The sequence below is a fragment of the Lynx canadensis genome, chromosome E2 (assembly GCF_007474595.2).
Source record: "Lynx canadensis isolate LIC74 chromosome E2, mLynCan4.pri.v2, whole genome shotgun sequence".
NCBI lineage: Eukaryota > Metazoa > Chordata > Mammalia > Carnivora > Felidae > Lynx > Lynx canadensis.
This window is the reverse complement of record NC_044317.1, coordinates 26,422,215-26,434,290: the sequence shown is the minus strand read 5'-3', so window position 1 is coordinate 26,434,290 and position 12,076 is coordinate 26,422,215.

Here is a 12,076-nt window from a genome sequence, read left to right as displayed (position 1 = left end):
TTGAGCCCATGCTGGGCTTGGAGCCTGCTTAAGATTCTCTCTCCTCTCCCTCTGTCCCTCCCCTGCCTGAGTACACATGCACTCCCTCTCTCTCAAAAAAAATAAAATAAAATAAAATAAAATAAAATAAAATAAAATAAAATAAAACAAAATGCAGTCTCTACACCCAAAATGGGGCTCAAATTTATAATCTTGAGATCAAGAGTCATATTGGCCCCTGAGGGGATTCAGTTGGTTAAGTGTCTGACTTTTGGGCCCTGCACCAGCCTCTCTGCTGTCAGCACAGAGCCTGCTTCAGATCCTCTGTCTCTGTCTCTCTCTGCCCCTCTCCTCCCTCTTTCAAATACAAATAATTAAAAAAAGAGTCATATACTTCTCCCACTGAGCCAGCCAGGCACCCTATGAGTAAATATTTTTATTTTAGTCTCATACTTGACTGAGAGTTTGGTTGTATAGTGAAACTTAAGTTGCAAATGTTCACTTAGGGGCACCTGGGTGGCTCAGTCAGTTACACATCTGACTTCAGCTCAGGTCATGATCTCGTAGTTCATGAGTTCGAGCCCGGCATGGGGCTCTGTGCTGACAGTTTAGAGCCTGGAGCCTGTTTCAGATTCTGTGTCTCCCTCTCTGCCCCTCCCCCATTAATGTTCTGTCTCTCTTAAAAAATGAATAAATGTTAAAAAAGAAAAAAAGAAAAGAAAATGTTCACTGAAAATTATGAAGGCATAGGGTGCCTGGGTGGCTCAGTTGATTGAGCATCTGACTTCAGCTCACGTCATGGTCTCATGGTTTGTGAGTTCAAGCCCTGCATCGGGCACTCTGCTATCAGTGTGGAGCTTGCTTTGGATCCTCTGTCCCCCTCTCTCTCTGCCTCTCCCTCTTCGAAAATAAATGAACATTAAAAAAAAAACACATCTCTCTCCTGCTTGTGCTGTCTCTCTCTCTCTCTCTCAAAATAATGACTCATTATTAAAAAAAAAAAAGAAAAAAGAAAAAAGAAAGTTATGAAAGCATTGACGTGTTATCTTCCAGCTTGCAGTTATGCTAAGAAGCATGCTCTCCTGGCCCCCACCATCTCAGAAAATCTTTATGATTTTATTTCCAATGTACAGCTCTTAAAATTCAATTTACTGTCACAAATATGGAGACTCACATCTTTCAGTCCTGGGAAATCTTCTTACCTCTTTGGTAATATCTCCCTTGTTTGTTCCCCACCCCACCACCCAGTTTCTCTGTTCTCTATTTCTGGGACCTCTGTTAGTCAGGTGTTGGAGCTGAGTTAAAACTCTAATTTCATTTTATTTTTTTTAAAGTTTATCTATTTTTCGGGGCGGGGGGAGAAAGAGAATGAATGGGGAAGGGGCAGAGAGAGGGGTACAGAGGATCTGAAGCAGGCTCTGGGTTAACAGCAGAGAGCCAGATGTGGGCTTGAACTCATGAACTGTGAGATCATTAACTGAGCCGAAGTTGGATGCTTAATGGACTGAGCTGCCCAGGCACCCCAGAAACTCTAATTTCTTTATTGCTTCTTTTCCATCTCTTGGTTTTTTGTTTAGCTTTTGGGGAGAGTTTCTTAACTGTCTTTGACTTTTGTTTAATTTTTTAAAATATTTATTTATTTTTGAGAGAGAGAGAGAGAGAGAGAGAGAGAGAGCAGAGGGTGGGGGTGGGGGGCAGAGAGGAGGCAGACAGAGAATCCAAAGCAGGCTCCGAGATGTCAGTGCAGGGCCCGATGCAGGACTCAAATTCACAAATCATAAGATCATGACCTGATCCAAAGTCAGAGGCTTAACTGACTGAACCACCCAGGTACCCCTCTTGTTTTGATTTTTTAATTTGGCTCTCATAGTTCTGATTTTTAGTGCTAGCTTTTATTTTGTTTATTCTTCAAAGCATTCTTAACAAAAAAAAAACTTTCTATTTATTTATGTTGAGAAAGAGAGAGAAAGAGAAAGAGTTTGGGGGAGGGGCAGAGAGATGGAGAGACAAATCCTAAGCAGGCTCTGCACTGTCAGCGCAGAGCTCAATGCATGGGTCGAACTCACAAACCCTGAGATCATGACCTGAGCCAAGATCATGAGTTAGATGCTTAACCATCTGAGCCACCTAGGTGCCCCAGCATTCTTTTCTTATTTTATATTGTAATATCTTCTAGCTTTCATTTTCTTTCTCACTAATGAACTTCTTTTAACACTTATTTCAAGGCAAGTCTACTGGCAATAAATTCCTTCCATTTTTGTTTGTCTCAGAAAGTCTTTATTTCACCTTCCTTTTTGAAGGATAATTTCACAGGGTACACAGAAATTCTAGGTTAGTGGGTTTTTTTTTTCTCTTAATCTTTAAAATATTTTATTCTACTCTCTTCTTGTTTGCATGGTTTCTGAGAAGTCAGATGTAATTCTTATCTTTGCTTCTCTGTAGGTGTTCCCCCCTCCCCCCTTCCTTGGCTTCTTTCAGGATTTTTAAATTTATCTTTGACTTTTTATATTTTGAAAATGAAATGATTGGTGCCATATAATAGCCTATAAAGTGGGGCTCAAACTTAAGACTTTGACATCAGGAATAGTGTGCCTTACCAACTGAGCCAGCCAGGCACCCGTAGGTGTCATATTTTTTGGCATTTATCCTGCTTGGTGTTCTCTGAACTTCCTGCATCTGTGGTTTGGTGTGTGACATTAATTTAGGGGGAATTCTCTGTCATTACTTTTCCAAATATTTTTTTCTGTTCCTTTCTCTCTTCTTCTGGTACTCATGTATATGGTACACTCTTTGTGTTGTTCTATAGTTCTTGGATTTTCTTTGTTTTTCTTTTGCTTTTCATTAAAAAAAATTTTTTTTAATGTTAATTACTTTATGTTTTTAAAGTTTATTTATTTATTTTGAGAGAGAAAGAGAGAGAGCACAAGCTGGGGACAGTCAGGGAGAAGGAGAGACAGAATCTCAAGCAGGCTCTGCACCATTAGCACAGAGCCCCATGCGGGGCTTGAACTTACATACTGTGAGATCATGCCCTGAGCTGAGATCAAGAGTCAGATGCTTAACCGACTGCGCCTCATAGGTGCCCCTGTTTTTTTTTTTTTTTTTTTTTTTAATTTTTTTTTTTCAATGTTTATTTATTTTTGGGACAGAGAGAGACAGAGCATGAACGGGGGAGGGGCAGAGAGAGAGGGAGACACAGAATCAGAAACAGGCTCCAGGCTCTGAGCCATCAGCCCAGAGCCCGACGCGGGGCTCGAACTCACGGACCGCGAGATCGTGACCTGGCTGAAGTCGGACGCTTAACCGACTGCGCCACCCAGGCGCCCCTGGTGCCCCTGTTTTTGGGAGAGAGAGAGAGGCAGAGGGAGAGAGAGAGAGAAAGAGAGAGAGCACATAAGCTGGGGGAGGGGCAGAGAGAGCCGGAGACACAGAATCTGAAGCAGGCTTCAGGCTCTGCAGTCAATGTAGAGCCCAATGCGGGGCTCGAACCCACCAACTGCGAGATCATGAGCCTAGCCAAATGGAAGCTGGATGCTTAATGGACTGAGTCACCCAGGTGCCCCGTCTTTTTTCTTTTTTTTTTTCTTTTTATTTACTTTTCAGTTTTGGAGGTTTCTACTGAGATATCCTGAAGCTCAGAGAGTCTTTCCTCAGCTGTATTCGGTCTATTTGTGTGTCCATCAAAGGCATTCTTCATGTCTCTTGCAATGGTTTTCATTTTGGCATTTCTGTTTTGGCTCATCGTTCTGCTCACATTGTCCATGTGTTCTTGCGTGCCGCTTACTGTATCCACCAGAGCTCTTTCAGCATATTGATCATCCTTGCTTTAAGTTCCTTGTCTGGTGATTCCGACATTCTTGCCATATCTGAATCTAGAGATCTGATGTTTGCTCTGTTTCTTCAAAATGTATTTTTGGCCTTTAATATATCTTATAATTTTTACTTGATAAGTGGACATCGTGTCCTGGGTAAAAGAAACTGTGGTAAATAGGCTTTCATAAAGGGGTGGCAAGGCGTTGGAGGAAAGGAAGCATTCTATTGTCCATAATTAAATCACAGTCCTCAGGGGCGCCTGGGTGGCTCAGTCAGTTGAGCGGCTGATTCTTGATTTCGGTTCAGGTCCTGATCTCACGTTCAGGAATCTGAGCCCCTTGTCAGACTCTGCACTGATAGTGGGATTCTCTCTCTCTGCCCCTCCCGTGTTCCAGCTCCCTCCCCCTCTCTCTGTCTCTCAGAATAAATAAACTTTAAAAAACAAGAAATCACTGTCTTCAGTGATTCTGTACCTCTGGACTGTGAACCTCACACATGCTTCTCATTTCTCTCCCCAGTCCTCTCTGGGTGGGACAGGGCAAGTAGAGGGAGCTGGACTGACCTGTTTCCCTTCCTCCACGTGGAAGGCTAGAGCTGGCTGCAGTTGGGTATTTCCCTTTCCTTACGTCAGTTAGGCTCTGATAAAATCCCAGCAGGTTAGGCTCTGGTTAAATTTTAAGTTTCCCCCGAGGGCATGTCTCCTGAGGGTCAGAATGCTGTGGCACATTTCAAAATGGCTTCGTCTTTCCCCTCCTGGAAACTGGAGGGGGTTTTTCTCTGACATTTACTAGGAGAACCTACAAAGCTCCGGGAGGTAAAATGCACAAAAGTGTGCCCCCTCCCACGACTAGGTCCCCTGGGGTTTTTGTCTGTCAGATTTGTACCCACTGAGCCTCCAATCACAGTTTGGGCTTCCCTACCCTGACTCCAGTTCCTGCAGATGCCTCTGTTTGTGAGTTTCTGCCCATACTTGCTTGTCACTCTCTTCAATTTTCAGGGACAGTGGTGTGCCCTGTAATCGGACTTATCCTACAGATTTAAGGAGAGTTGTTGACTTCTCAGTTGGTTCAGCTTTTTTACTTGTTGCTAGGATGGAGTGGCCACTTACAACCTTCTTACGTGCTGCACTTTTTTTTTTTTTTTAAGTCCACAAACTTAATTCGTGATGTTCTGGGTTTTTCTTTTTTTTTTTTTTAAGTTATATTTATTATTTAAATTTTAGTTAACATATGTGCAATATTAGTTTCAGAAGTAGAATTCAGTGATTCATCACTTAATATATAACACCCAGTGCTCATCACAAGTGCCCTCCTTAGTACCCATCACCATCTAGCTTATCTCCTACCCACCTCCTTCCTTCAACCCATAGTTTGTTCTCTATCATTAAGAGTCTCTTGGGGCGCCTGGGTGGCTCAGTCGGTAAAGCATCCGATGTTGGCTCAGGTCATGATCTTGCAGTTTGTGAGTTTAAGCCCCATGTAAGGCTCTGTGCTGACAGCTCGGAGCCTGGAGCCTGCTTCAGATTCTGTGTCTCCCTCTCTCTCTCCCCTACCCCTGCTTGTGCTCTGTCTCTCAAAAATGAATATATGTTAAAAAAAAGAAAAAAGACTGAATAATACTGCATTGCATGGATATGCCACATTAAAATACTGCATTGCATGGGGTGCCTGGGTGGCTCAGTTGGTTAAGCAGCTGACTTCAGCTCAGGTCATTATCTTGTGGTTTGTGGGACTGGGCCCCATGTTGGGCTCAGCACTGACAGTGTGGAGCCTGCTTGGGATTCTCTCTCTCCCTCTCTCTGCCCCTCCTTCCACATACACATGTTCTTTCAAATCAATAAACATTTAAAAAATACTTTATTTTTTATTTTTTTAAATGTTTTTATTTATTTTTGAGACAGAGAGAGACAGAGCATGAGCAGAGGAGGAGCAGAGAGAGAGGGGGACACAGAATCTGAAGCAGGCTCCAGGCCCTGAGCTGTCAGCACAGAGCCCCATGTGGGGCTCAAATTCATGGACTGTGAGATCATGACCTGAGCCAAAGTTGGACACTTAACTGAGCCACCCAGGCACCCCTAAAAAATACTTTATAAAAACAAAACGAGTCTCTTATGATCTGTTTCCTTCTCTTTCCCCGACTTTGAATATATTCATCTGTTTTGTTTCTCAAATTCCACATAGGAATGAAATCACATGGTGTTTGTCTTTCCCTGATTCACTTATTTTACTTAGCATAATACATTCTAGCCCCAACCACATCTTTGCAAATTGCAAGATTTCATTCTCTTTGATGGCTGAGTAATATTCCATTGTATATATTTGACTATGATATGTCTTGGCAATCAATGGCTGGCTTTTGTTGAATTTAATGGGAATTCTCTGTGCTTCTTGGATTTTGATGTTTGTGTCCTTCCCCAGATGTGGGGAAGGTTTCAAGTATAATTTGCTCACATAAACCTTCTGCTTCTTTTTCTCTCTCTTCATCTTCTGGAACTCCTACAATATGAATGTAATTAGGTTTGAATAAATTGCTGAATTCCCTAAGTCTGCCTTCATGATCCCTGACCTTTGTTTCACTTTTCAGCTCATTATTTTCCATAATTTTATCTTCTATATCGCTAATTTGCTCATCTGCCTTGTCCATCCTCATTTTTATGGCTTCTATTTGGGTTTGCATCTTGGTTACAGCATTTTTAATTTTGACTCGATTAGATTTTAGTTCTTTTTTATGTATTTATATATTTAGAGAGAGAGAGAGAGAGAGAGAGAGAGGCAGAGAGAGAATCCCAAGCAGGCTCTCCATTATCTGTACTGAGCCCAACGCAGAGCTTGAACTCACAAACTGTGAGATCATGACCTGAGCCGAAATTAAGAGTTGGAAGGATGCTTAACTGACTGAGTCACCCAGGTGCCCTCCTGTACTTTCTTTCTTTTTTAAAAATTAAAAAAAAAAGTTTTTATTTATTTTTGAGAGAGAGAGACAGAGCATGAGCAGGGGAGGGGCAGAGAGAGAGGGAGACACAGAATCAGAAGCAGGCTCCAGGCTCTGAGCTGTCAGCACAGAGCCTGATGCGGGGCTCAAACCCATGAGCCGTGAGATCATGACCTGAGCCAAAGTTGGACGCTTAACTGAATAAGCCACCCAGCTGTCCTGTAATGTGTTTTTAATTTACATTCAAATTAGCATATAGTGCAACAATGATTTGAGGAGTAGATTCCTTAATGCCCCTTACCCATTTAGCCCATCCCCCATCCTACACCCCCTCCAGTAATCCTGTGTTTGTTTTCCATATTTACGAGTCTCTTATATTTTGTTCCCCTCTGTTTTTATATTATTTTTGTTTCCCTTCCCTTATGTTCATCTGTTTTGTCTCTTAAAGTCCTCATATGAGTGAAGTCATATGAGTTTTGTCTTTCTCTGACTCATTTCACTTAGCATAATACCTTCCAGTTCCATCCATGTAGTTGCAAATAGTAAGATTTCCTTCTTTTTGATTGCTGAGTAATACTCCATTGTATATATACATACCACATCTTCTTTATCCATTCATCCACTGATGGACATTTGGGCTCTTTCTATACTTTGGCTATTGTTGATAGTGCTGCTATAAACACTGGGGTGCATGTGTCCCTTTGAAACAGCACACCTGTATCCCTTGGATAAATGCCTAGTAGTGCAATTGTTGGGTCGTAGGGCAGTTCTATTTTTAGTTTTTTGAAGAATCTCCATACTGTTTTCCAGAGTGGCTGCACCAGCTTGCATTCCCACCGTAATTTATTTTAATGTTTGTTTATTTATTTATTTTTTTAATTTTTTTTTTCAACGTTTATTTTTATTTTTGGGACAGAGAGAGACAGAGCATGAATGGGGGAGGGGCAGAGAGAGAGGGAGACACAGAATCGGAAACAGGCTCCAGGCTCTGAGCCATCAGCTCAGAGCCCGACACGGGGCTCGAACTCACGGACCGCGAGATCGTGACCTGGCTGAAGTCGGACGCTTAACCGACTGCGCCACCCAGGCGCCCCTGTTTGTTTATTTTTGAGAGAGACAGTGGGAACAGGGGAAGATCAAAGAAAGAAGGAGACCCAGAATCCGAAGCAGGCTCCAGGCTCCAAGCTGTCAGCACAGAAACTGATGCAGGCCTTGAACTCACAAACCGCAAGATCATGACCTGAGCCAAAGTTGTACACTTGACTGACTGAGCCACCCAAGTGCCTTTTTCTTTCTTTCTTTCTTTCTTTTTCTTTCTTCCTTCCTTCCTTTCTCCCTTTCTTTCTTTTTCTCTTTCTTTCTTTCTTTCTTTCTTTCTTTCTTTCTTTCTTTCTTTTTTAAGTTATTTTATTTATTTATTTTGAGAGAGAGAGAGAGAGCAGGGGAGGGGCAGAGAGAGAGAATCTCAAGCAGGCTCATCACTGTCAGCGCAGAACCAGATGTGGGGCTTAAACTCACAAACCATGAGATCACAGCCTGAGCTGAAATCAAGAGTCATTTGTATGCTGAATTGACTGAGCCACTCAGGCAGCCCCCCACCCCCTGTTCTCTCTTTTAAGGTGAATTTGTCCATCTTGTCATTTTGGAGGAAGAAAACAACAACAACAACAGAATGAATTAAAAATAAAAAAATAGATAAAGGAAGTTAGATCCTATGTGTGTGTTGGTCAGCTTGTTAACAGAAGCTGCTGTGCTCTCTCCCTCAAATTACACAGTCGTTCTGTTAATCCTCGGATAGATTTCCTAGGTGTTCAAGGTGGTTTGATGTTGATCTGTGTTGGAGGGATGAGACTAGCCCAAAGTCCCTTTACTATTCCATCGTCTTAACTCCTCCTTTGATACATCAGTTTCATTTTTCATGGAAGAATGACCTAGTGAATCTAGTGCCTATTCCCTCCCAGGACACACAGTGTTCCTTCACAGGACAGTGTGTCAGCCTTCTTCCTGGCTACAATATCTCTCTCTGGCCTTCCTCTGTACCTATTGAATTTTTTTCATTGTATCATAGCAATGAATTATTACCAAATCCGGATTTATAATATCTAATCTACATTAGCACATGTACCTACACAATTGGTTTGTGTGATTATTGCGGTCCTGACCCCAATATAGGGGCATCACTCAGGGGTACTAGGCAGCAGCTAAATTACCTAGTGACTCAGAGGACTGGAGTCTCCTCTCTTTCCTTTTTTTTTTTTTTTTTTTTTTTAAAGAGAGACATAGAGCAAGCTGGGGGAGAGGGGCAGAGGGAGAGGAAGAGGGAGAGGAAGAGGGAGAGAGAATCCCCAGCAAGCTCCACACTCAACACGGAGTCTGACATGGGACTTGATTCCACAACCCTGGGATCATGACCTGAGCCGAAACCAAGAGTCAGAAACTCAACTGAGTCACCCAGGCGCCCCTGAAGTCTCCTCTTTCACAAGAAGAAACTACACACAGGTGACCTCTATTGACCAAAAGAAGAAACTGCATTCACGCGCTTCCCTCCTTCCTTCCAGTACAGGGAAATAACCAACACAATCCTGGCCAGCTTCCAGGCACTTCACATATGTTATTATGCCATTTGTCCTTGGATTTGAAATATTTACATCTACAAGGTGGGCACCATCACTCCTACTTTAGAGTGGAGAAAAGCAGGGTTGAGACAAATGAACTGATTCTCTGGGTTTCCACAGCATTAAGAAGCATTGCCGAGATCCACCTCAGGTCTATCTGAGGCTTCTAGAAGGCTTTGCTCCGTCCACCAGTCTCCTGCTACTCAAAGTGCGGTCCAAGCTCCAGAGCATGGGCAACACTGGGAGCATTAACAATACAGACTTCAGGCTCCCTAGATCTACTGAATCAGAACTTGTATCCTAAGGAGATAAAATTTTTGCATGTACATTAGGGGCACCTGGGTGGCTCAGCTGGTTAAGCATCTGACTCTGGATTTCAGCTTAGGTCATGATCTCACAGTCATGAGGTTGAGAACCCTGCTGGGGCTCAGCATGGAGCTTGCTTGGGATTCTCCCTCTCCCTCTCTCTGCCCCTCTCCTACTCATGATCTTTCTCTCTCTCTCAAAAATAAATAAACTTAAAAAAAATTTTGTATGTTGTATTAAAGCTTGAAGAGTACCCTGACTCCCAAGAAGCGGTAGGGAAATCCCAGTTTTTTGAGGAGACACCGAGTTCTCATATTTATTCTGTGAATGTCGATTTCTGGCTACAAAGCACTTCTGTCATTTTTCCTGTGCTGTCTTTACATTGGTTCCCCTTTTCCCTGGGAGGTAAATAAGGTCAGTGATTATCACTCCAATTTTAGAGCCGGGGAAAACAGAAGCCCAGAGGGGAGATGCAGTTTGCCCAGAGCCCCTAGTCAGCAGGCATCCCAGTACTTGACAGGGATTGGCTGGGAGGATGATCCAAAGGTTCCAAGAACTGGTGTTGGTGCCAGCATGGGGGTATTAGGCTCCTGAGCTTGCCTTCAGGGGTCAGAAAGCACTAGGCTGGCTCTGAGAAAGCCTTCTGCTCACTTATTTATCCACGCATGACAAGAGTGCAGTCAGACTTCAATTTTATTACCAATGTGTGTCCCTGAGCAAACTATGTGATAGTCTTTCTTAGCCTCCCTCCAGAGCCGTTGCAAGGATTGAGAGAGGATGATGCAGGAGAAGTGGGGGCACAAAGGAAGAATTCAACAAATGTTCGTTGCTATTCATTCATTTGCTCCACAACTATAGGACACTTGCTTACAATGGGCCAGGCTCCAGACTAAGACACCAGATGGATAAGGAGTGTTAAAAACAATACCACAGGCCCAAGGTGGAGTCATTGGCCCCCAGGACAGCAAAATGAGACTTAATTGCAGTTTCAACCTCCCCAGAAATGTCTTAACTGATCAGTCAGGAATTTTCTGATCAGCACCAAGGGGGCAATCTGTCACCTGGGCCCTCTCCATCCCCCAAAGGAAGATGAGCTAATCCACCCAAGACCCCCTGCCCTTCCCTTTAAGCGAGGGTGACTTGGCCTGAAGCAATGCTTTCTTTTCATTGGCTAATAACCACCTTGTCCCACTCCCTTCCTGTAAAAACCTTCCATTTTGCACAACTCCTTGGAGCATCTCTGTACTTGCTAGACAGGATACTGCTTGATTCATGAATTCCTTAATAAAGCCTATTAGATCTTCCAGTTTACTCGGTTGAATTTTGTTTTTTAACAGGAGATATGCCCTTGCTCCCATGGAGCTTACAGTGCAACGGGGGAGATGTGATCAAGTGCCTACAAGTATGGGGGTGACACGACACGGGCAAAGTCTTGAATATAACGAACAAATGATGAATCTGGTGTTTGGCCTTTAGCATAGATGTAACCTTTCCTTCTCTTTGTTCAGAGAAAGTGAAACCAAACCTCAAGTTCTCGTCCCCTAGTCCTCCTGTGAAGCGTGGCCCAAAGCTGTCTCACTCCTCCAGCCCTCAAAAGTACTAGGCCACTTCAGAAGTATTTTCTCCCTGGAGAGAGTCCCCACTCGCACCAGGAGGGAGGGAGTGTGGTGGAAGATGAGCTGGTTACACTTTACCCTGTGGGCAAGGGGGGCGCCACTGAAGACCACCCCGGAATGCTCTAGTCTCATCCCTGTTGCTCTCCCACATCCAGGCGATACCCCACAGACAATGTTCTTCCAATACCAAGTACCAAATGCCAGGGCTTTTGCGCATGTAGTTCCCATGGCCTGGAAAGGTTTCCTCACCTCTCTTCATTTAGTTCATTCCTACTCATCATTCAGGGGCCAGCTTAAATGTCACTTCCTCCAGGAAGCCTTCCCTGACTCCCCAGACAAGCTTCAGGCCCCCCAGTAGAACATTCTATATGTTCTCCTTTTGGCACATATCACAATCTGCAAATAGATACTTGTGTGACCACTTGGTCTGAGGGTGGAGCCGCTGTCTGTTTTGCTGAGTCTACCTTCTTGCCAGCACTGAGCAGTCAGTACCTGGTTCTGCTACCAGGACAACCAGGGTCTGCTCAACACATGCCTCTGAAAGGATGAGGGCGGATGCTCAGGAGTTGGAAGCTCACCCCAAAATGTGAGGCTGGCAAGAGACACGCAGCACAGAGGCCAGTCTGAGGCCACATGGTGCGGCGAAGACACAAGCAGGACTTAAACCAAGGACAGGAGCCCAGGGTAAATCTCCAGGTTGGCAGGCAGGGCCTGATGGGATGTGGAAGAGAGGGGAGGCACCAAGAACCACTCGCATGTTCCCCTCTTGGTCAGGGGAACACGGCAGGACTCATCCCTGACAGGGGTCAAAGACGA